Source organism: Schistocerca piceifrons, chromosome 2, assembly GCF_021461385.2.
Source record: "Schistocerca piceifrons isolate TAMUIC-IGC-003096 chromosome 2, iqSchPice1.1, whole genome shotgun sequence".
Taxonomy (NCBI): Eukaryota; Metazoa; Arthropoda; class Insecta; order Orthoptera; family Acrididae; genus Schistocerca; species Schistocerca piceifrons.
Window position 1 is genome coordinate 845,597,067 of NC_060139.1, and position 26,606 is coordinate 845,623,672.

Here is a 26,606-nt window from a genome sequence, read left to right on the forward strand (position 1 = left end):
GTCCTGCGTTGTGTGCATAGCGTCCTATTCATGTAATTGGTAGTTGGTACGATTCTTCTTAAAAGCAACTTTATTTTTAAATTTGTCTGAATTCTATATTATGAAACTGAGATGGTAATTAATAAATATTTAATACTATTTTTTTAAATTGTGACTCTGCGGCAAGATTCAGACAAGCGAGCAAAAAGCCTCGAGTTTGATTCTCTGCTGCTCCTATGATTTTTACCTCTCAATTATCATAGTCTTTACCTCTGGTAATGTTTCTTAATATGAAAAATTAGGGTTATAGCATGGTTTGGAATGCAACCTTTGGGTTAACTTTCGTTTTAATTTGTTAAAAAAAACTTTTTTTAGTAGTTGCATGAAAACATGAGTATTCAAAAGAAATTAAAATGTATGTAGGCCTATGTATACATGTCCGAAAGAACAGACACCCCATATACGAGGGTTGGAACTTTAACAGTGGCAACTATTTATTTACAGCTCGTACAAAATAAGTGTGTGTTTCAAAGTTTTACTGACCTTCAAAGTAGTCACCAGCATTGTGTATAATCCGTTGCTAGCGATGTGGAAGTCGTAGGATACTCTTAGCAGTGCCTGTTGTGTTGACGGTTCGAGCGGCGCGGTCTATTGCCCGACGAATTTGTAGCAGTTCTGAAGCGAATGCCGTGAAGTGTTCCCTTCAGTTTAAAAATCCAGTTGAATTCATGAGGGCTTAAGTCAGGGGAGTGCAGTAGGTGGTATAGCACTTAGCAGCCCCATCAGTCAAACAAATCAGTAACATCTTGCACTGTACGCGCTTGAGCTTGTCCTGCAAAATGATGGTCAGGTCCTGCAGAAGGTGTCATCACTTCTGTCTATATCCTGTTCTTTTTGGAACACAACCTACGACCAGCTTCCACCTCCCAAACTACATAGATCCTTTCCTGCTTGCCTTGAGAAACTAGTACCACTGGAAAAAGGATACTGCTAAGAAATGTTTTAGCCACAGCTTAGGGGACTGTGTTAACAGGTATTAATGAAGTTCTGATAATTTTCGCCTTACTGTTATCTACGATCAATTTGCCACCCAGAAACAAGCGTGAGATGATGACCACAAGATTTTGGAGTTAAAAGTGAGCGTTTTTGGTGGTATTCCGAAGGATGGGATATCGTTTTGCACAGCAGGAGCCGTATGTCATGTTACATGGATGAAAAAGGCAACTGACGTATCCAGGATCTACTTCTTTCAACATCAGTTCAAACTCTCATGGGGAGTGGAACTATTTTGCTCGAATATATGTATGAGCAAACATGTCACCAGAAAACATTATCACGGCATCTTATTAATGCGTCAACTGATAAACAGCCAAAATAGTAACCTGGAAATCTGTATCGATGCTGGGAAAAGTTTTTTAGCCCGTATTTGCGTCCTGAAACTGTGCCTCTATCATTTGGTGGTGTTTTCAGGAGATTAGGCAAAATACGGCGCAGGTGATGCTGTAAGCAGAGAAAGGAGAGGAAGAAGAAAACAATAACGCCTGAAGACGTAAATTTTTCATCGAAGCGAGTTTTCACTACAAACATCGATTTCTCGTCTTTTATAACTCCCGCTACTAAACCTTTTTTTAGAAGGACAGGGTTATTCGACAAAGACACTTTAAACATCGATGGATGATCCTGGTAAGAAAAAAGGAATTAAAAATGCTCAAAAGGAAATTCTGGACGACTTTGTGCAGTGAAGTATTAAACTCAAAGACTAACTCAAAAACTAAAAGAACTATGAGTATACAATGAAACCATTAAGGCGGATGAGTAGCAAAAACAATACTGCAACGTTCGAATATAGTATTACTAAGGTGCATCTTGACACAATATGTCGATTAAAATCCAGGCGTAGCGTTGCAATACGATATGGAGTCATGTTGGTACTAGGGGAAGTGAATGCTAGACTTCTTTTTATTGGGGCAATTTTGGGAAGGTGCAGCTCATCCATGGAGGAAATCGCTTATAGAACGCTAGTGCAACGCATTCTTGGGTACTGTACGAGTTTTTGGGATCCCCACCAAGTCGGACTGAAGGCAGACATCAACAACGCAGAGGCGTACTACTAGATTTGTTACCGGTAGGATCGATCAGCACTGAAGTATTATGCAAATGCTACGTGAACTCCAATATGAATCCCTGGAGGGAAGACGACGCTCCAAGGAAATGACTAGTAGGTTGGTACAAGGTACCCTCCGCCAAGATGGTCTGCGGAGTATGTATGTAGATGCAGACATTATGAAAATAAGCAGAACAAGAGGGCAAGAACATGTCTACATAGTTTTACTGCCGCTCTACGCAATTCGGTGTGGGCGGGGAAAGGAGACAGAATATCAATGTAAAAACCTGCTGATCTGTGAGAGAGAAAATTCGGTTAAGAGCTCGGGTAAAATGGAAGCTGATGTTTGCCACTGTCTTCACTACCATGTAGTTACCAGGCAAGAACCAGTTACATCGCTTAAAACTAGGCGTACTGCGCCAAAACTGAGGTGACTGTTAGCAATCTCGGGAACGCTCGCGAACGGCCGCTCGGCTTCTGGCCAGAGAAGCGGCCATGCGTAGCGTAAGGTTATGGCGACTGAGGGCCTCTGGCTGATGTGCCAAGATCAACATGCCAGAGAATGGCTGGCTCAGTTGTTTGATGATTTAGTAATAGCTCTCATAACAAAACAAAGAAATTTTGTTGTCAACCAAAACTTTGATTCAAGCACGAATGTGCTTTTCTTGCAGCATTCATGCACGGGACAACTAAAAAAATTTGACAGTTGAACCTACCGGCGATCTTTATAAGCTTACTGTCACAACACAGCACAGTAAATACTCAACTTTTATTTCTGTGACGACTAGATTTTTGTGAACAAGGTGTTGAACTGTATTTCATTCAGTGTTAGAACCATGTTTGTTGTGAATTAGCGCGACCAAAAAAATAATAAACATTAAAAACCGCCAAAAAACCAAACCCAAGGAATGCAAATTATGAACATTTAGCTACAATATTTACTTTCACAAGAATTTATTTTATTAAAACTGTCTTATCCTTTCTTGCAACATAAAGAACACAGTTAAGTAACATTTAAACTTTCAGAAAAATACTTTAACTTGATGGAGAATCGTAATGATTGTAAAATTCGATTTAATTCCTTCTTACAGCACGTAAAAATTTATAATCTTCACTAATTTCTCGGCTCTTTTCTCTCCTAAATTATTTCTTAATTTCGACCAAACAAGCCCGTAGGTTGAGATTCTCTCAATGGATGCAGCGTTGGCAGGGTAAGAAATGAGGCTTCTCGCAAACGTAATAAATCCTGTTGTAAGTTTCCCTTTTTTGCTGTTTTCAGCTCCAGTACCTTCCACAGTTCGTTTGGATAGAATTGCGTTAGAACTGCATCAGAAAACGCAGTGTCAGGAAAATAATCGGAATCAGCAATCCTAAAAGACAAAAAAACTTGCAATCCACACTGGCTGCATTTCTACGAGCCAGTTTACTGCACTTTGTTCTTATCATGGAATTAATACTCTCTCTCTCTCTCTCTCTCTCTCTCTCTCTCTCTCTCTCTCTCTCAATCTTGGCTGTAACATATTAACAACATAGTGAAACGTTTTAGCGTTTGTTATTTTCTTTTTTTTTGTTATGTTCTTACAGGGTTCCACATTAGAACTTCCTAGAAGTACGATATAGTCGATAACTTGTACAACATTTGTACTGTCTGCCTGAAGAAGTCAAGGACTCTACACATCTCTGAAAGCTGTCCAAGAAATGAATGGCATCGCTACGAATTATGACATTATACGAGACTCTGCTAATGTTGACAGGGAATTCTTCAAAGTGCTGTGTAAAAATTTCTACATATTTACAACAAAGCAGTTGTGAGAGTGGGTTAATGTTTTGGATAAATTAAATAGTCAATACGAAAGAATCACAACAAAACCCAGTTCAGTTACCCTACCGATTTTTTTTTTTTTACAAAATACCCAGGTTTTTCTGTACCAGGACACATACTAAAAGAAAGTGGGGAATATTTTGATCAACAGAAGTAAACACGGAGAAATATCTGAAATGGGTTTGTTAAATTGATAAACCACTTTCCTGCAAATGGGGTGGCCCTGTGCTACTGTTGCTTGATGAGGACAATGCACGGGGTCCATCTACAATATGACTGGAGTGGTAAAACGTTATCTTACACCAAAGACCATACTCTTCATGTTCAAGTCTTTCGTGACAGAAAGCAATAAAAACCAAACTTGTGTCCACTAAGAGAAAATGAAAATTTCTATTAACTTACACATGATCATGACTACAAATAAATTAGTAATTAGAAGTAGGTTTAGCACTGAATTTAAGTAACTGGCGAGACACACAAGAATAAAAACTACAGAATTCCAAGAATGCATGCATTGAGTAGGAAATCTGCAAACATTTGCACGTTCCACATCGAGTAATATTGAAGTGTATTACATCGGTATTGAACAGGGCTGAGCGGTGCAAGCATAATTTTAGAAAATGCTTTAAAAGTGTGTCTGCATAACACGAGATTCATATTAACATGGAAGCTGTAGTAAAGACTGCGGAAATCACACTAAACATTAGGTTGGTGCATAAGGTCGTAGCGTTCTTTATTTGCATGTTGGTATTCTGGTCGCTGTAGTTTTATTTATCTATTGTCATTTCTTATTTTTAGTTCGCTGAAGCTTTTTGAGTTTACATATTATCATTTTTCATTTGTAGATAGTGAATGGCGGATGGACGCTAGAAAATGGAGCGCCAAGTGGAGAAATCGGAACATTTCCGACATATTCTTCTGTTTCAGTTCAATATAGTGACAACAGCACCGGCAGAACAGCCAAAAACATTTGCGCCGTGTATGAGGATAACGGCATTCGACAGAGCAAGGCAAGAAAATGGTTTTCTCGTTTTAAGGGGGACAGTTTTGACATTAGTGACTCTCCACGTCCAGCAAGACGTTCGGGGTTTGCTAAAGCACGTTTAAACTCATTAATCCACAGTGAACCACATCAGCATACGCGAGAACTGGCAACCATGGTGAACTGTAATCATTCCACCATCATGCGACATTTGCATGCACTGAAGAATGTTCAAAAATTGGGTGTATGGGTACTGCATGCTCTAAGCCAAAATAAAAAAAAATAAAAAATCTGCGTGTGGCCATATAAGCATCTCTGCTTGCGCGTCATCAGTTGGCTCGTGAACACGGTCCTGTATCTTTACTGGTGACGTTAAACTGTGTATTTATTTTAACATAGGGAAAAGAAACGAATGGTTGAGACCGAACAAAGCAGCAATTCCCCGTGCATCTGATGGAACAGCGACGAATTGCTTCCCAAGATGTAACCATCACAGCCGACATTTATTGTCAACAATTGAGACGTCTCGCAGAGAGAAACCCAGAATAACGACCAGGAAGACTGCTTGAAGTGATGCTACTCCATTACAACGCCCGTCCGCATTCTGCTAGACTGCTGTTTTTACAACATACAGGTGTTGGGTAGAGAAGTCAGTCCGCACCCATCTTATTAACCTGATCTTGTGCCTTCATATTTTTCACGTTTTACACTGTCTTTCGAAGAACTTCCAAGGAAACTCCCTTCCGGATGAAAATTAGCTCCGAACATGATTCGACGAGTTCTTCGCCTCAAAACTACGTGATTTCTACAGTCGCGGAGTCGAACATTTACTCCAGCGTTGATAGACTGTTGTAAATAGTAAAGACGAATCTATTATTGCTGACTAAAGTCTGTTACGTGTATCTGCTGTGTTCATTAAACTTGTAGAAACAAACGCTACTAAGTTATGTACTACGCTAATACTTCCTGCATTCCGAGAGACTATATTTTCGACGTTTGCGATCAGAGCGTCTGCAAGCTCCCGCACTTCACGCTAGCATCACCCCAAAATATACAGAAATTGGGGCACTTAAGAGGCAAATAAGTAATGGTGTTTTTCGGTGATTAGTTATTCCTCACGCATCAAGAATCTCAGTTCCATCCAAGGTGTACCATGTCTAACAAACGCGAAAGGCAAAGGTCCCGAGTTCGAGTCTCGGTCGGGCACACCGTTTTAATCTGCCAGGAAGTTTCAAGGATATAGTACGTTGTACATCAAGCTGTTCGCCATTATCAATAATAATGTAACAAATTCTCTGAACCACAGTTAACAAGATTACCTTTGTACGAAGCGGTTAATATGGATGTTAACATTGGTAACTTGCAAGTAATCGTTTACTGGTGCGCCACCAGATTATGAAGTACGAGGGCGCCTAAGCTCATGGCCGTCAAGTGGGAAAACCCGCTGCTTAGCGGAAGAAGCTCAAGAGTTTCGAAATTGCGCTTCCTTGTTACGAACGTATCTGTCGACCCTTATGACTTTGTGCGAGCAACGTAAGATTCTACCGTCTTATGCATTAGAGATAGATTAATCGAGTGGTGTATAACTTTGTGATCGGCCTTATTAAACGAGGTCAGGGGATTCGCATAATTTTCAAATAAAATACACGTAGTCAGTTTTGCTAAAAATATTGTTATTTATAATACATAGTTTCTAACGGCAATTTCATTGTTCAATTTATGTTTTCTGAATCATGTCGCCCTGGTGTTGGCTATTTACGTTCATGGATGATTCCAGCCGGTCCTGAAAACCCAGACTAGCATCAATCGACATCTGGCGTGGGATATGAAATTTTTCCTGCTCGACTGTCATCTTCGGCTCTTCAAATCAGTGTATAACAGAGACTTGAGATATCTCCGCAAAAAAGAAGTCAAATAAGCTAATATCAGGGAAGCGAGGAGGCCAGCGGAGATTGCCGTTTTGGAGCTAATGCTACCTGGAAACTGATTCCGTAAGACAGTTACTGAATCACGAACTGTGTACGTAGTAGTGCCACCGTGTTGAAACCACACTCTTCTCAGTGTCTTACTGCGACTTCGTAATGTACCTCAGCGAACTGATCGTTTAGGGCTCTGTATCGCAGACACCAGTAACTCGCTCGTTGTATTTGGGCATTTGTGCTGTTTTAACAGGAAGATGATGATTAACGTCCCGTCGACAGGTATGTCATTAGGGACGGAGCACATACTCTAAGAAGGGACTGGGAAAGAAATCGGCCGTGCCCTTTTCGAAGGAACCATCCCGGCATTTGCCTTAAGCGATTGAGGGAACTCACAAAAACCTAAATGTGGATGGGCGGATGGTGATCTAAACTGTCGTCCTCCCAAATGCGTGTCCAATGTGTTAACCACTGCGCCACCTCGCTCGGCCTGTGTTGACAGCCCCAGGTGGCTTTTTCTTAATTACGGAGCCAGTTGTGTTGAAGTTTTCAACCCATCTTAAAATGGTGTTTCGGTCTGGAACAGATGGATAGGTTTTGTTGCACCCTGGTGAAGTCAAGTTGTCGTCACTGCACAAGTGCACGCTGTATTGAAGACGTCACAAGTTGTGTATCGACTTTTGTGATCGTTCGAGACAATCAACTGCGGTAGCCATTTTTTCAGACGAATTCACTGCGATCTTTAACGTTTTGATGTTTTTATTTTCTTTGGAAGTGTGAACCTGCCTGCTTTTGGAAAAAAATGACCCCACATTGTCTTTTAAATGGAAAAATTGGCTGTAATGGAAGCAAAGGAATCACAAGTCAGCCAGATAATAGCAGATATACGGTCACAAAGGTCTTGTGTGGGAAACTGATGAGAAAGTAAATTTTTTTTATTGCGAAAATTGCCGGCAAGTAGAAGCGTGATACAGTATCCGCGTTAAACTCGAGGCAAGTAGGAAATTACCTTCAGAAATGATTCAGTTGTTAAAATTGAAGACTGAAATATCTAACACCAAAGCATAATTTGACAGAATCCTTCCATATTGTCAACCAATTACACATACCGGTATCAGTGTGTCTGAAGTTGCCGTATTAGTTTATTACTACCGGTAAGGATTACTGAATCAAACACATTTCAGAGATTTTTCAGTCTCACCAAGGAGGAAGACATGTGCCATTCCGACTTACTCGTCGTGAGACATCAGGGAAGTCATCAGTCACATCTAATGCTAAACTTCACTTCTCTTTTCGTTTCTGTGTATATGACAGGAACATAACTTTCGCTGGAAACTGGTGACGAAAGAGCTTTTTATCAGAAATACCAGTTTCAGGTGACTGAATTGAGCTGACAAACTTTGCAAATCGTTCTTTATACCAGTATAATGTGAAGTTATGTTAACATCACACATCTGCCACTTACTTTCAACTCGTTTCAAAATTTTGCAACAGTACTTTCATTGCATTTCCAAATGTTGATGAATACTGAACTGAAGAATTCTGTAAATGTTGATTTTCGAGTAAAATGGGAATAAAATATCAAACTATCTGCAAAAATAATCTATGGCATGCTACGCCCTTCTGCGTCCAAGGGAAGCACGTTATTTTCCGTGTGTCATGGCAGGTTACTATGCTTCTATAGATTGTCATTAGTCGTGCCCCAAGCTTTTAGGATTGTGATGGGTAACTGGTATTTGAGAAAAAAGGTCTTTGGTCACCTGTTTTCAACAAAAATGCTGTAACTATCATGTACACAGAAAGGAAATGCCAAGTTAAATTAGGCCGGCCGAAGTGGCCGTGCGGTTAAAGGCGCTGCAGTCTGGAACCGCAAGACCGCTACGGTCGCAGGTTCGAATCCTGCCTCGGGCATGGATGTTTGTAATGTCCTTAGGTTAGTTAGGTTTAACTAGTTCTAAGTTCTAGGGGACTAATGACCTCAGCAGTTGAGTCCCATAGTGCTCAGAGCCATTTGAACCATTTGCCACAAGTTAAATTAAGCATTAGATGTGACTGATGACATCGCTGATGTCTCACGTCGAATAAGTCAGACGGGCCCCTGTCTTTCTCCCTGGTGGGATTGAAAAAACTCTGGAGCGTGTCTGAAGCTTAAATTCAGTAATCCTTACCAGTAGTAATAAACTTCTAGGACAACTGACGCAGTTCTTCAATAATACCGGTATGTGCAATTGATTGACAATATGGAGGGTATTTGTCAAATTATGCTTTGGTGTTACATATTTCAGTCTAAAAATTTTAATAGTTGTATTATTTATCAAGGTACTTCCCTACTTACGTCGAGTAATGCTGCAACCTGGCGGCAATTTTCGCAATAAAAAATTGAATTCTCAGTAGTTTCCTACACAAGACCTCTGTGATCGTATGCCTGCAACTCACTGATTGAGCCACGGTTCCTTTGTTTCAATTACAGTCAATTTTACCATTTAGATAGACTACTGTGGGGTCATTTTTTTTTTTTCAAAAGTTTTGAGGTTCACGCTTTCAAAGAAAATGCAGACATCAGTAACTTCTAAAATTTCAGTGAAGATAACAACTGCGGATGTAATGAGCCGCTTCTTTAATTCGTCTGCAAAAATCGCTTCCGCAATTTAGCATCTCGAACGATCACAAAATTCATAATGACGTCAAGCGTGACTCTACCAGAGTGAAACAAGGCTCCCCCAAAGACGTCTGCGGACGGCAGTATTTAAGAAAAATCGCCGGAGAGCGAACGTACGAGCTTCACGTTCGACGACACCGCGACAACTAAACTTCCTACTCTAATGGGCAAATCGAGGCCGGCCTCCGCTCTCCGAGGCCAATCGCTCGGTCGTACTACACAATACAAAAACATGCAGTTTCAGGGAATGATCGATCCAGTAATGAGCACTGTAAACTCCTAAATAAGTACTGCGCTATGTAAGCTAATTACAACCTACCTGGAAGAAAACATAACAGTTTGATGCTTACTTTGTTTGGCAGAGCCCTCCATGTTTCATGAAAATTGACACACGATGCTGCGACTATTGACAAATTTGTTCCATTTAATGTTGCCTGAAGTGGAGATTATTGAAAACGAGAGATTCTAAAAAGCTTGAATGGTATGATATTTCACAGCAGTCTTGAGGAGTATCGCATCATAAATATGTTGGGTCGGTTGTGACGATTCGGACAACAAAACCAGTCGAATGTTGTATTAAATAGTCTAAGGAATACAAGACAGAGAACTATGAGGGAAGCGAGCTGCCGGCCGGTGTGGCCGAGCGGTTCTAGGCGCTTCAGTCTGGAACCGCGCGACCACTACGATCGCAGGTTCGAATCCTGCCACGGGCATGGGTGTGTGTGATGTCCTTAGGTTAGTTAGGTTTAAGTAGTTCTAAGTTCTAGGGGACTGATGACCTCAGATGTTAAGTCCCATAGTGCTCAGAGCCATTTGAACCATTTGGAAGTGAGCTACAACTGCATGCCAGTCTTGGCATGCTCATGTAACAGAATAGTAAAGGTAGTAAATGCTCTGCTTGACCGACGTGAACCAAGTCATATAAACTTGCAAGGAAGGACGAAACTGGCGCGATGATGGTTTAAATAAATGAAACACTTTCAGAGTCGAATGACAAGGAATGGACCACAACAGGAGGAAAATCAGGACCTCTGGACCAAATCTCTTCGATTTTGCTTCTTTGCAGTGGTGTATCCCTGGTTGGAGTGTACCCTGCGTGGTAACGTAGGTTGCAGATTGGCAGCACATCACATATTATGTTCCTGTTAACAATATTAACCCAATCCTTACCTTTCGCAAGACAACACAAGCTAGAAAATCATCCACAACAGGTCTTATGCGACAACAAAACGGCATTACTAAGATGTTCAATTACGAAGTCACCTACCGACAACTAGAAAATATTTTCAAAATGTCTATCCTATGATGACTGACTTTTATAAAACAAAAGTATTACAGGTACAGGTACGTGTTCATTACGCCGCAGTCAGGCAAGTGGAAAGAAAGGAAGAACGAAAGAAACTTAAACAATCAGTAATCAAAGACAACATGAACTCTTAGTGGCCAAGTATGGTGAAGCAAATCTGATTCAGTGCTGTTCAAATAACCACTCCGGTATTTGCTTCAAATCATGTAGGAAAACAAGGTGAAACTACTGTCTGTGATTCGAACTGCACTCCTCCCGAATAAGTATCCAGTATCTTGACCAATGCTACACCTCGTTAATTTAGAGAGTACGTCAGTTAAAATGGTGTATATGATTTACTCCACTGGCTACCAGGGGAAAGAAATGTAGGGATTGCTGTCTTCGAAGATGGTGTAAGTCACAAGGTGAGAAATGCAGTATCTACCTTATAACAAAGAGAAAGAACCAGATTGTAACCGATTACAAGAACAGTGAACATCTTTCGCACGTCACTTGGTATAAGTACAAGTATTTAGGGATAATTTAAGAAGCCATGTTACAATGGACGATAATGTAAAATCAGTATTAGGGAAGACGAATGATAGATACATTTGATGGAAGGTTTCAGAGAAAATTTGATGTCATTTGTAAAGGAAAATTCACACAAGACGCTAGTGCGCCCAATTGAAGAGTACTGTTTCAGTGTTTGAAGTCCTCATGGACATCGAACAAATCCAGAGATGCGATGCTGTCAGCATATACAATCTGATCAAAAATATCCGAACACCACTAAGTAATGTGGAATTGACCGCTATTAGGTCACGAGAGGCGGACCTGCTAGTATAAAAGGAGAGTGGTGCGGGGGGGGGGGGAAGAGGTAGGAGGGGCGGGGGGGGAGGAGAGGTAGGAGGGGCGGGGGGGGAGGAGAGGTAGGAGGGGCGGGGGGGGAGGAGAGGTAGGAGGGGCGGGGGGGGAGGAGAGGTAGGAGGGGCGGGGGGGGAGGAGAGGTAGGAGGGGCGGGGGGGGAGGAGAGGTAGGAGGGGCGGGGGGGAGGAGAGGTAGGAGGGGCGGGGGGGAGGAGAGGTAGGAGGGGCGAGGGGGAGGAGAGGTAGGAGGGGCGGGGGGGAGGAGAGGTAGGAGGGGCGGGGGGGAGGAGAGGTAGGAGGGGCGGGGGGGAGGAGAGGTAGGAGGGGCGGGGGGGGAGGAGAGGTAGGAGGGGCGGGGGGGAGGAGAGGTAGGAGGGCCGGGGGGAGGAGAGGTAGGAGGGGCGGGGGGAGGAGAGGTAGGAGGGGCGGGGGGAGGAGAGGTAGGAGGGGCGGGGGGGAGGAGAGGTAGGAGGGGCGGGGGGGAGGAGAGGTAGGAGGGGCGGGGGGGGAGGAGAGGTAGGAGGGGCGGGGGGGAGGAGAGGTAGGAGGGGCGGGGGGGGGGAGAGGTAGGAGGGGCGGGGGGGGAGAGGTAGGAGGGGCGGGGGGGGAGAGGTAGGAGGGGCGGGGGGGGAGAGGTAGGAGGGGCGGGGGGGGAGAGGTAGGAGGGGCGGGGGGGGGGGGAGAGGTCGGAGGGGCGGGGGGGGAGAGAGGTCGAAGGGGCGGGGGGGGGAGAGGTAGGAGGGGCGGGGGGGGGGAGAGGTAGGAGGGGCGGGGGGGAGAGGTAGAAAGGGGGGGAGAGGTAGAAGGGGGGGAGAGGTAGAAGGGGGGGAGAGGTAGAAGGGGGGGAGAGGTAGAAGGGGGGGAGAGGTAGAAGGGGGGGAGAGGTAGAAGGGGGGGAGAGGTAGAAGGGGGGGAGAGGTAGAAGGGGGGGAGAGGTAGAAGGGGGGGAGAGGTAGAAGGGGGGGAGAGGTAGAAGGGGGGGAGAGGTAGAAGGGGGGAGAGGTAGAAGGGGGAGGAGGGGTATTGTGTTGGTGGTAGAGAAGCAGTAATAGCAGAATGGGTCGTTCAGGAGAGCTCAGTTACTTAGAACATACACTAGTCATTGGATGTCACCTGGGTAGGAAATCCATCAGAGACATTTCAGCCCTTCCAAAGCTCCCCCAGTTGACTGCTCATGATGGGGCTGAAGCGGAAACGCGGACTGCTGGTGATGTGGCTGAAATGGAAACGCGAAGGAACAACCATAACTGAACCAACATCAGGCAGACCTCATTTACTGACAAACAGGGACCGTTGATTCCTTTGTGGAGGGTGTTGTAAAAAGAAGCAGCAGTCCAGCTAGCACAGTGACTGTACGTAGGAAGTTTAAAAAAAAATGTGTGTCACAATCGTCGCGCAGTTCCTTACAGGGCACTTATTTCGCTAATTGGCACTTGAGGTGGTGTAAAGAACTATACCAGTGGATAATGGATTACTGGAAACGAGTGGAAGAATGGGCTACCATTCCTTCAGACATTCAGACACCTGTCCGAAAGCTGGAGCAAAACTGTCAAAGACGAAGGGTGAACACATGCTCTAATAATGTCCACTAGCTGGCCGGTGTGACCGTGAGGTTCTAGGCGCTTCAGTTTGGAACCGCGTGACCGCGACGGTCGCAGGTTCGAATACTGTCTCGGGCATGGATGTGTGAGATGTCCTTAGGTTAGTTAGGTTTAAGTACTTCTAAGTTCTAGGGAATTGATGACCACAGATGTTAAGTTCCATAGTGCTCAGAGCCATTTGAACCAATGTCCACTAACAGGTCTGCGAATACTTTTGATCAGCCGGTTTAGCCCATACGAAATTGTTATAGTTGCTTGAGAAACTTGAGAATCCGCAGAAGAAAGACGACGTATTTCTCGCGAAGCCCTGTTGCGCGTATTTAGAGGACCGATATTCGAGGACGGTTGCGCGATCATTCTGCTGTCACCGTCTTCTATCTAGCGTAGGGGATCATGAGAGTAAGATCAGAGAGATTAGTGCGCTTACAGAGCGGTACAGACAGTAACTGTTCCCTCACTCTGTTGCTTCTGGAATATGGAGGATGTTTCGGAGGAAGAGTAAATATTTTAGGAGATAATAGGCTAATACGACCAGGTATTCAATACAAAACGTGTTCAATTTTTAAAGAAATTTTTTATAGGCAAGATCTTATTGACCAGTTTCGACAGGTAAGCCTGCACCTTCAGATCTTTAAAAACTTTTTTGGTTGTACGTCACGTTCCATTGTGCGTTCATTGCTCATGCCATGTTAACATATTAGTGGAGAGTATATTGCACATTCCACACAGGTTTCTCAATAATACAAATGACTAATATATTTGTCACAACCAAGAATAACCGCAGCTACAATGCACATTTTAAAACTTGGCATGTCTACATACGCAGCGCTCCCTTCATGCTTGTTAGTTGTTAAAATCCACAATATATAGTGAAAGTGCACTTTGCCAATGTATACTTTTACACGACGAGTGAAGCACACCTTGGAATCTTCTCACTTGGGCTACACAGTGCAACTCAATGACATTTTTTTAAAGTATGAGCACATACACATCGCTCCTTCTCATATCTCATTATGAGACTTCTGTGTCCAGATTTTGTTTGTTACTGAAATAAGTTTCATTTCACATGTTTGGGATTCCATATGCTATGGGCTTATTTACTTGTTGTCATTTTTGTTCGGAAGATCTCTTTCAGTTCAGGTAATTGAATTTTTCCAGCTGTGATTGTGATTTGTTGAAGAATTTTACGGTAACGTTTAAGTGTGCCGCAGATATTTACAACTGCTATGTCGAAGTGATATTTGAGTACAAGTTCCGTACACTGAGGTGACAAAACTCATGAGATACCTCCTGAAAATGGCATCGGACCTCCTTTTGCCCCGTATAGTGCAGCAACTGCGCGTGGCATGGACTCAAGTCGTCATAATTCCCCTGCAGAAGTACTGAGCCATGCTGTCTCTACAGCTGTCCATAACTGGCTAAAGTGCTGTCGGTGCAGGATTTCGTGCATGAATTAGCCTCTCAATTATGTCCCAAAAATGTTCGATGGGATTCATATTGTGCGATCTGGGAGCCCAAATAATTCGCTAGAACTGTCCACAATGTTCTTGAAACCAATGGCGAATAATTGTTGACATAGCACATAGTCATCCATAAAAATTCCATCGTTGTTTGGCAACATTAAGTCCACGGATGATTGCAAATGGTCTCCAAGTAGCTGAACATAAACGAGGATCCAGTTCATTCTATGTAAAAACAACACACACTATAATGGACCCACCATCATCTTGCTAAGTGCCACCTTGTCAACTTGGGTCAATGGCTTCGTGGAGTCTGCGCCACACTCTAACCCCACCATTAGCTATTACCAACTGAAATCTGAACACATCTGACCAAGCCATGGTTTTCCAGTCGTCTAGGGTCCTACCGATATGGACACGAGTCTAGGAGAAACGCTGCAGGCGATGTCGTGCTGTTAGCAAAGGCACCCGCGTCGGTCGTCTGCTGACACAGCCCATAACGCCAGATTTCGCCGCACTGCCCAAACGGATACGATCGTCGTACGCCCCACATTGATTTCTGCACTGCGTTGTCCGTTGTGAGAGGTAACGTCTGAAATTTTGTATTCTCGGCACACTCTCGACACTGTGGATCTCGGAATACTAAATTCCCTAACGATTTCCGAAATGAAATGTGGCATGCGTGTAGCTCCAACTACCATCTCGCGGTAGCTCCAACTACCATCTCGCGTTTAAAGTCTGTTAATTCCTGTCTTGCGGCCATTATAAAGTCGGAAACCTTTCCACATGAATCACCTAAGTACAAATGGCAGCTCCACCTATTCACCGCCCTTTTGTACGTCGCATACGCGATACTACCGTCATCTGTATATGTGTATCGCTATCCCATGACCTTTGCCACTTCGGTGTAAAATAACACCACCACGGCGACCTGAAAAGTGTGACACGTGGTGTTAAGATAATCCTAAAGGGCTTCGAAGCCGGAGGTGAAATTTATGAAAATCGACTTTGAACAATTAATTTTCCTTACCGTCTCTCAGTGCCTTGCGCTACATTCTAAGAGCTGTATGTGTAACCAATAAAAATTGGAAACATGTTTTATGGAATGTTTTATTTGAATTAATAAAATATTTGCTATTTCCCTGAAACACCCAGTATAGTCAGATGTAGATAGGTTAACGGCGCGTTTGGGGTGGTAGGTGGTTGAGGGTGGGGCTGAGCGGGTTTTAGAGGGCGTTGCTTTAGTTGAATACTACATACGTTATATGGTGTTCAAAGCGAAATAAACGCGCGTCTTCGACATTTCTTAGTACTGCAAGTACAATAGTTCTCTCTGTCGCTTATCCTTCTGTAATCGTCCTTTAGACGGAACCTACGAGCTGTAAGTTAAACTATCCGCAACCCGAAGATTGATTCGAACACAGCAGCACTTCACTCGGCATGCTCCTATAGGACTGACTTACTCAGCCAGATATCAAGGGTCTACAGTTTAACGTCGACTCCGAATGACAGGGGCCACTGTACTGAGAACACAATATTCGCATCCCTCTGTTTATAACGGTAATTATACTCTTATTAATACTCGAAAATTGGTTCCTACATTCCCACAGTTCTATTTACAGACACCTCTCCCCCTCAGTAAATATGTTTGCAGATGTTAGAACAAGAAACTACATTCATCGAGAAAAGTAGCGAGGCGCCGAGCGCCGTTCTACAGTCTGAGATTCTGCCAACGACACGAGGTAGGGTTCTTTGATCTTATAAATAACGACTCTTAACTGCTAATTCAGTACAATGCAATAATTCTTCTTTATTATTTACCCTTTAGACCGCACCTTTGCTTCTTTCGAACTGAATGACACAGGCGCTACATACTGTAACGAATTACGTTTATTTCACATTAAAGCATCTCAAACCACTAAAACACTTGTATGAATACAAGACAGATGACGGATGTTGGCTCTTAGAGTGTACCGTGTTCGATCCTGACAACTATAAGGGGCAGCGAAATAAACCCAAGTCAGATGGGAAAAAGGAAAGCAGACTGTTTAACTGTTCATTATTTCGAAAGTAATCGCCACAAATGTTAATGCGTTTATCCAACTGTGAGACAAGACGGTCAATGCCTTCATGGTAAAATGTATGCGGTTGTCTACGGAGCCATGATTGTATCCAGGTGTGCACCTCTTCGTCCGAACCAAATATATGACCACGAATGTCTTTCTTCATGACTCCAAAAACATGGAAATCGCGTGGGGAGAGCTCGGAACAGTATGGAGGATGTGTAAGGGGTTCCCACTGGAACTTCTGCAGCGTTCTCAAAACAACCTTGATAACATGTGGCCGAGTATTTTGTTGGCGGTTGTTTTGCCTATATACATTGTAAAAATAACGTCTCTTTCATTGCAGATCCGCCTTCGTAGCAGAAATCGCTCGCGCGATGGTACTCTACTCCAATCATGGGGGTGGTGGAAATTTTCATCGCTAGTATTTGGCCAGCAAAAATAGTTCAGTTAGTGTCGCACCATTCTTGACTACCATAATTCGCGTCGATGTCTTGGGCTAAGTTCCAAACCTCTCCGCATGTCCTTGGAGTGACAGCACAAGGGCACTGTTGGTTGTGATCCTTCCATGGGACGGGGACGTGAAACCAGCCGTTCCCATGGTCCTGTTCGAGAGGAGTAGCTTGAGCCAACGCCCTGTTTTACCCTGCTGTTCATCCATACCATCACAACACAAATGCACATCACAGTCATCCGCATGGCACCGGTGCTCACTTGACACTTCGAACAGTTCAGAGGAAGGCAGCAGAAAACAGCCTCCATTAGTAGCTCGGGGAAAACAGCGAAGTGGATTTTCTGCATCTGCCCCAACCGTTTCTGCAGCCAGACATAAATAAGTACTCGAGCAACACCCTTAGCTGGGAACATTCGCTCTTGGTTTCGACTACCTCTGTTCGCAATTGCTCGATTTTTGTCTATAAAACTATCTTAACAGGATCGTATGCAGAAATTTCTATGCGCCACATGGATGCATATAGTGATCAAGCAGAACATTGATTATACATAAGATTATAATAATAATTATTATTTCTAGAGCACTGCAGGTGTCAGATCCACATTTTGCACTTATTTCACTTTAGAGAGCGACAACGAGGACTGAAGATCCCAAATGCTCGGAAGTAAACAATATCGTATCACCTACTTACGGTGGCCCAGTTGTTCGCCCACTTCCCAGAGATACTAATAGTGGGAAAGCGTAAATATGTGACGATGTTCGCCATTACGTTGATACTCAACCCAGCCCGTTAGCCATTACAATCACCCCTCTGATCAAGTCACTTAAACCAGTTATCCTCTCTTTGTACACAGCCGGCAAATGAATTATCTACATACCCGGTACCTATTATTTACCTTTCGCATCGCGTGACGAAACGTCCAAATGAACTAAGCAGCTTCACATTACAACCGTGAACGAGAGATCCCATCCTTCTGCCATAGTAATGACCATATCTGAAGACAGATTGTGAGAACAAATCATTAGTACAGATGTCTTTAAATCACCGGTCAACGTTAGAATATGGGCAGTCACAGAAAAGGTCCTGTCATGCGTTGTGCAGTGCCTTGCTATGTATGTATGTATGTGGATGCAAGTGTAAACTGTATCGTCGTCGCATTGTCACAGATATCAGTGCTGCAAGGATACCGACTACGTACTTCTATGTCATTACATTTCACACGGACTTGGGTAAGGGAGCTTTAAACCGGTTGTAATTACTCATTCTTGACACATTAACGTAAATCTCGGTTTGGCAGTAAAATGAAGTTCAGAACAACAAGAGCATGAATTCGTCCTTGTGCTCACAAAACCATTCCCGGACAATGGGAGCAGTTTGAACGGCGGCCCTGTCCTCTTTAAACATAGCATAGCCATTGGGGAACAAACGTTGCACCGTGGCATTGAAAAACGGCCAAAATGTTCACATAATTCTTGGTAGTAATACGGAATTGTACAGTAACCATGGGGTTCATGGAATATCAGGTTATGGCTGCCCAAATCATCACGGAACCTCCGTCATGTCTCACTCCTGAGACGTAAACTAGGCCAGTAGTTCGAAATAGTATTCAGCAAGACTCATCCGATGAAATTTACTTTCTTCCGCAGCCCCGTAGTCCAGGTTTTATGGCTTCGACACGATATTATCCTGTTACGGCCATTTCCATCTCTGTTGAATAGTTTCGGAATACCAACTCGCCCTGCAATTCGCTGCTTACGGAGCTCACTTCAAGTTGTTTTGGTGCTTACTGGGTTCACAAGTGCGACATTCAGTTCGACGTTTTGTTCAACCCCTGTATACGAGTCTAGATGCGATTTTCGCTACGTTACAGCGGATAACGTGGCAAATTTACTGACATACGGAAGTAACGTTTAGCGTTTAGACAACATATAGCGTTTACTGCAGTCAAACTGTGACATTTTTTTTAAAAAAATGTAACTATATACTTTACCGGTGGCGATGGAAAGAGCCATCTTAGTGGTACTTCAAAACGTCAACGACATAATAAGTATGAAATTTGATCGAATAGTAAGAAGATAACGCAGCAAAACCACTGTCCCGCAGTCTGCAGAAGCTGTCTCCAAACGTCTGCTCTGGTGTACCAAACGCAAGCAATCATGAAACTCGTACGATTCGTATGCGAACCTGTCAGCTTGAAGCCCGTCAGCCTATGCTCTGCTACTGTGGCGGTCAGACAACTTGCTTGTGAAGCTATTCACTTCTGCAGAATGTATAAGACATTCGAAAAACTATGATTTTCGTTTATGGCGGTTTACGCCAAATTATTACGGGCAGCGGTGTGATTATGTACTGAAAAATACACTATGTGGTCAAAACTATCCAGATATCTGGCTGAAAATTACTTACGAGTTCGTGGCGCCCTCCATCGGTTATGCTGGAATTCAATATGGTGTTGGCCCACCGTTAGCCTTGATGACAGTTTCCACTCTCGCAGGCATACGTTCAATCAGGTACTGGAAGGTTTCTTGGGGAATGGCAGCTAATTCTTCACGGAGTGTTGCACAGAGGAGCGGTATCGATGTCGGTCGGTGAGGCCTGGCACGAAGTCGGCGATCCAAAACATCCCAAAGATGTTCTACAGGATTCACGTCAGTACTCTGAGCAGGCAAGTCCATTACAGGGAAGTTGTTGTCGTGTAAACACTTCGCCACAGTCCGTGCATTATGAACAGGTACTCGATCGTGTTGAAAGATGCAATCGCCATCCCCGAATTGCTCAACAGTGGGAAGCAACAAGGTGCTTAAAATATCAATGTAGGCCTGTGCTGCGATAGTTCCACGCAAAACAATAAGGGGTGCAAACCCCCTCCATGAAAAACACGACCACAACATAACACCACCGACTCCGAATATTACTGTTTGCACTACATACGCTGGCAGATGACGTTCACCGGGCATTCGCCATACCCACACCCTGCCATCGGATCGCCACATTGTAACATGATTGGTCACCCCACACAACGTTTTTCCACTTGATCAATTGTCCAATGTTTATGCTCTTTACACCGAGCGAGGCGTCATTTGGCATTTACCGGCGCGATGTATGGCTTATGAGCAGCCGCTCGACCATGAAATTAGTTTTCTCACCTCCCGCCTAACTGTCACAGTACTTGCAGTGGATCCTGATGCAGTTTGGAATTCCTTCAACTGTCGGCGGTCTCTGTCAGTCAACAGACGAGGTCGGCCGGTACGTTTTTGTGCTGAGCGTGTTCCTTCACATTTCCACTTTACCACACCGCAAACGGTGGACCTAGGGATATTTAGGAGTGTGGAAATCTCGCGTACAGACGTATGACACAAGTGACACCCAATCACCTGACTACGTTCGGAGTCCGTGAATCCCACTGAGCGCCCCATTCGGCTCTCTCACGATGTCTAATGACGACTGAGGTCGCTGATACGGAGTACCTGGAACTAGGTGGCAGCACAATGCGCCTAATATGAAAATCGTATGTTTTCTTTTTTTTGGGGGGGGGGTGTCCGGATACGTCTCATCACATTGTATATCCTGAGTGTGCCAAGTACCCATGATCTGTCTTGGTAATCAACAGAATGGAAGTCTGAAGATTTAGTATCGCTAACACACAACCGAGACATCATTATGAGGCAATTTGAACGTGCCAATAGCTTCAGCCAAAGGCGTATTTCGTGAAGACTCCATTCCATTAGAACATTATGAGCACTTGATACGACAGTCATAACGATGATAAACACACGAACTGTACCTCAGTTACGTGTTTGCATACATTTGGTACGGCAGGACAGAGGTTTGAGGGAACTCTTCTCCTGATGGCGCCAACGGCATTGCCTCGCTGGATACATCGGTTCTCGCTTGAAGTTAAGCAACGTCAGGCCCGATTAGCGCATGGATGGGTGATCGCCTTGAAGTACGGTGCCCTTGATACAGGGACACTCAAGTCCCATACGTGGCGCTCCAGACTATTGTACCATTTGACGACTCTACTACTACTACTACTACTACTACTACTATTATTGCCGTCCAGTGTGGCCGAGCGGTTCTAGGCGCTTCAGTCTGGAACCGCGCGACCGCTACGGTCGCAGGTTCGAATCCTGCCTCGGGCATGGATGTGTGTCATGTTCTTAGGTTAGCTAGGTTTAAGTAGTTCTAAGTTCTAGGGGACTAATAACCTCAGATGATAAGTCCCATAGTGCTCAGAAGCATTATTATTATTATTATTATTATTTTTCTTTTCTCAGACGTTATGTCTGGTCAAAAATGGAAAGTGACGCGGACCTTGATCAAGCGTAACTTCCTTTTAACTGTACGGTATATGTTACATTGCATTTAGGAACTTTCGGGTAATTGAACATGTATCAATAATTACGGATTTCTGTAGTTGTATATATAAGTTTGAATGTAGCTGTATTGCATTGATGTACTGGTGGATATTGTGTGGTATGACTCCTGTAGTTGATAGTATAATTGGTATAATGTCAACTTTATCCTGATGCCACATGTCCTTGACTTCCTCAGCCAGTTGGATGTATTTTTCAATTTTTTCTCCTGTTTTCTTTTGTATATTTGTTGTATTGGGTATGGATATTTCGATTAGTTGTGTTAATTTCTTCTTTTTATTGGCGAGTATGATTTCAGGTTTGTTATGTGGTGTTGTTTTATCTGTTATAATGGTTCTGTTCCAGTATAATTTGCATTCATCATTCTCCAGTACATTTTGTGGTGCATACTTGTATGTGGGAACGTGTTGTTTTATAAGTTTATGTTGTAAGGCAAGCTGTTGATGTATTATTTTTGCTACATTGTCATGTCTTCTGGGGTATTCTGTGTTTGCTAGTATTGTACACCCGCTTGTGATGTGATCTACTGTTTCTATTTGTTTTATTTGCAAAGTCTGCATTTATCTGTTGTGGTATTGGGATCTTTAGTAATATCCTTGCTGTAATATCTGGTGTTTATTGTTTGATCCTGTATTACAATCATGAATCCTTCCGTCTCACTGTATATATTGCCTTTTGTTAGTCATGTGTTGGATGCGTCTTGATCGATGTGTGGCTGTGTTAGATGATACGGGTGCTTGCGTTGTAGTGTTTTCTTTTTCCACTTTACTTTCTTCATATCTGTTGATGTTAGGTGATCTAAAGGGTTGCAGAAGTGGTTATGAAATTGCAGTGGTGTAGCCGATGTATTTATATGAGTGATTGCTTTGTGTATTTTGCTAGTTTCTGCTCGTTCTAGAAAGAATTTCCTTAAATTGTCTACCTGTCCATGATGTAGGTTTTTTATGTCGATAAATCCTCTTCCTCCTTCCTTTCTGCTTAATGTGAATCTTTCAGTTGCTGAATGTATGTGATGTATTCTATATTTGTGGCATTGTGATCGTGTAAGTGTACTGAGTGCTTCTAGGTCTGTGTTACTCCATTTCACTACTCCATTATCATTATTATTATTCTCCTGGTTTGCGGAGCTGCTATCTTGTTACTGTTTGACCGAGTTCTACACATATACCGTCGAAGTCCTCTTTCAGGTCTATTTCCAATACCATACACGAAAAAAATGGCCAGGGACTCGTGCTCTGGAGTTCCGTAAAAAATGAATATAGATACAGGCAGCTTATCGATTCTGGCACTCGAGAATATCTACGATTTTTTTCTGCTATCGGCGTAAGTGAAAAATCCAATAAAATACCTTGAAATAAGAGAATACCAGCTGCGAGGAATATGGAATGAAGGCAAATGTGAAAAAGACTAGAGCAATGGCTTTCAAAAGCCAGCAAGGATGATAAAAGTGAGAGTTTGCGATAAATTAGTGGAACACGTTGACTGCTTCAGGTACGTAGGCTAGAGAGTAAAGAGTAACAAGACATGCGCAAAATAAATAAAAACAAGAGTAGCTATTGCAACATAAATGTTTTACAAAAGAAGGGATCTTTCCTGTTTGACATTAAAGAATTAGGTAAAAGATTTCTGAAATATTTTCTACTGAGTATTACCCTGCATGGTGTCGAAACATGGACACAACAACGGAGAGAGGAGAAATACTTAAGAGCCTTTTTAGATTTGCATCTGGAGAACATTGGAAGATGTGGAACTGACGAAATTACGACGAAGTGTTATAAAGGGTAAATGAAGAAAATAAATTGGCCAGGTGCGAGTAGGACTTCTGCAATGAGGGTTCCGTACGAACTCAATTATGCCTATATACAGTTGATCCTTTCCGGGAATCGTGAACCTCTACCACTTTTGCCTGTTATCGATACTGATACTGGCAATAATATAAATGTGACAAAGTCATGCAGGAGGCCAGCGACGGTTATAATAATAATCGGTAGTTCTGCATTCAGGCTGACCAGGTTCCAATGGTAAAAGTCAAACATCAGGCAAGGAATGACATTGCTCACATGAGGCGTTTCGGAATTTATCCATCGGACATCCAGGAGCGGTAATAGCACATAGAAATAGCGTTTCAAATTGTATGTGAAACGAACATTCCCAGACTAATTCGGGAACGCGTCAAATGAGCAATGAAGTCATTCCTTGCGTGACGTTTGACTTTTACCATTGCGATATAGTCAGGCCGAATGCAGAACTACTGACTGTTTAATCTGAAGTTTGACGTCGGATAACAAATGACAGAAGAAGTAGCTTTTCGGATGAGATAATTACAGTTTAACAGTTTTCGAGTTTTTTTTCTTTCGCTGTACTGTGAAACCTACCTTTCTGCCGAATTTCATGATTCAAGGCCTAGCGGAATTACCCTATAAGTTTTGGTGAGCGAGTTTGAGAGAGTGAAAATAATGAAATAAATGGTCGTTTCTTTTGATTGCGTTGAGTTAGAAGCTTCAATATTTTACACTGCCAAGGGATCTTAGACCTCAGTATATGACAAATTTCAACTTGGTACGTCTAACTGTTTCTGAGAAAAAGGCGCCTTAACAGTTGGATAGACAGGCAGGCAGGCAGACAGACAGACGGACGGACAACAAAATGATCCCGATTCAGATACGCAACCCTAAAAATACTAAAAGCAATTACAAGGAGATAAACAATTTGACTAGAACATTGTATAAGAAGAGACTGCATCATAAAGGATGCACTAGAAGGTATGGTGAATGGGAAGAAGACCAGAGGAAGATGAAGAAATCTTCTAATTGGCCTCGTGAAGGTCAATCAATGCATTAATACACGAATATGAAAACGAAGGCGGAGAACTCACCACCACCACCACCACCACCACCACCACCACCACCACCACCAACAACAACAACAACAACAACACATTACATCTAAAAAATTACCTGAATTTATTGTCACATTTGCGGCTGCAAACTACGACTAATTGCACTGTGGGCGCACAATGTCCAATAAGAATATAGGCAAAGCTGGCCTTTTGTTGTTGTTGTGGTCTTGAGTCCTGAGACTGGTTTGATGCAGCTCTCCATGCTACTCTATCCTGTGCGAGCCTCTTCATCTCCCGGTACCTACTGCAGCCTACATCCTTCTGAATCTGCTTAGTGTATTCATCTCTTGGTCTCCCTCTACGATTTTTACACTCCACGCTGCCCTCCAGTACTAAATTAATGATCCCTTGATGCCTCAGAACATGTCCTACCAACCGATCCCTTCTTCTTGTCAAGTTGTGCCACAAGCTCCCCTTCTCCCCAATTCTATTCAATACTTCCTCATTAGTTATGTGATCTACCCATCTAATCTTCAGCATTCTTCTGTAGCACCACATTTCAAAAGCTTCTATTCTCTTCTTGTCCAAACTATTTATCGTCCATGTTTCACTTCCATACATAGCTACACTCCATACAAATACTTTCAGAAACGACTCCCTGACACTTAAATCTATACTCGATGTTAACAAATTTCTCTTCTTCAGAAACGCTTTCCTTGCCATTGCCAGTCTACATTTTATATGCTCTCTACTTCGACCATCATCAGTTATTTTGCTCCCAAATAGCAAAACTCCTTTAATACTTTAAGTGTCTCATTTCCTAATCTAATTCCCTCAGCATCACCCGACTTAATTCGACTACATTCCATTATCCTCGTTTTACTTTTGTTGATGTTCATAGCTGGCCTTTATCCGTGGATATATGGAGTCATAAGTATCGGATACAGCGGTTTAGACAACCGGCAGAAGCGTGGGAGGCGCTCCAGAATCGTGGTATCTTACCTAATGTACTCTTCGCCTTCTCTGTCTACTTCCGTAGACGAAAGCTGAGCAAAAACGTGGATCGCAGGGTATACCGTCTGAATACGGCTGTTCTTTACCGGTAATGTACTGTCCGCGCTACGAGACATCCGGTTTCCACGGTCGAAATGACTGGCTTCTCGAGACAAGAGTGGCGTGGCGTGACGACGACTACGAACTACGTGCCATTCCTACTTCCTCTGACGCAACGATCACAGCCATTGCTGGCCCAAACTGCCGTCGCGTTCAGTCTTAGTCGGCTGTGCTCGCAGCACGGGAAGGTTACCTCAAAGGCGAGTAGGTATTTCTTTCTTTTCCAGAACGGGAAGTCAGTGAAGACAGACACTCCATCAGTGATTGGCGCGAGGCGAATCCTCAAAACAGACACGCTGCCTGTCTTGTTACCTGCAGCCAAGGGATATACAACGTTAATGAGCAACACGTTACAGGTTACTGTCGAGCCATTAAGCTGTTACCACACCGTGAAGTACGACTTGTGCACCATCAGGATGAGTAAAAGGGAAACCCTACGTGCCAAGTCTAGCTTTTTGCTCTAGGCGCCCCGTTCTTCCCGGATGTAAAATTGTATGCAGTGACTCAGTTCGAATCCGCAGCATGAATAATACCAACATGCTGACTACTGTTCTAGGTGCTCCATCGTACTGGCTACCCGTATGGAAATAATCTGTGTTAATTCTATCACAAACAATTCACTCAAAAGAATCGCCGCTTAATTTTAACGGTGCTAAGCGAATTGTCACGCGAGAGGGGAAAAAAGAGGAATGAGTGCCGTTCGTCTTGCTTACAAACAAACGCTTGGCTGTAAAGGTAAAGTGACACAAATCCACAGGACCTGATTTCGCAGTATGTGATTTTTTTGTGGGAGGTTTGTTACACCGATCTCTATACTCTTTGGATGAACTGCGATGCCGCATTGCAACAGAAGCGAATGCAGTGATTTCAGTATATGCTCGTAAAAGTAAGTGACGAGTATGATTATCGTCTGGTTGTGAAACTGACATAATAAGACTGTGAGCCGGATTGAGACTCAAACTCAGGAGCTCTGTCTTTCCCGGCCAAGTGCTCTACCGACTGAGCTACCCAAGTACGACTCTAGTTGCATGTCAGCGCACATTCCGCAGCAGAGTGAGAATGTTATTCTGGTATCGTATTATT

At 43.3% G+C, this 26,606-nt stretch overlaps 2 protein-coding genes across 2 annotated transcripts in view; one reads left to right on the top strand and one right to left on the bottom strand.

Moving 5' to 3' along the window:
- LOC124777848 (suppressor of hairless protein) overlaps positions 1-26,606 on the bottom strand; it is a 213,019-nt gene that overhangs the window by 137,043 nt on the left and 49,370 nt on the right. The window lies entirely within an intron of this gene.
- Positions 1-26,606, top strand: part of LOC124777847 (DNA excision repair protein ERCC-5 homolog) — a 147,981-nt gene that overhangs the window by 295 nt on the left and 121,080 nt on the right. The window lies entirely within an intron of this gene.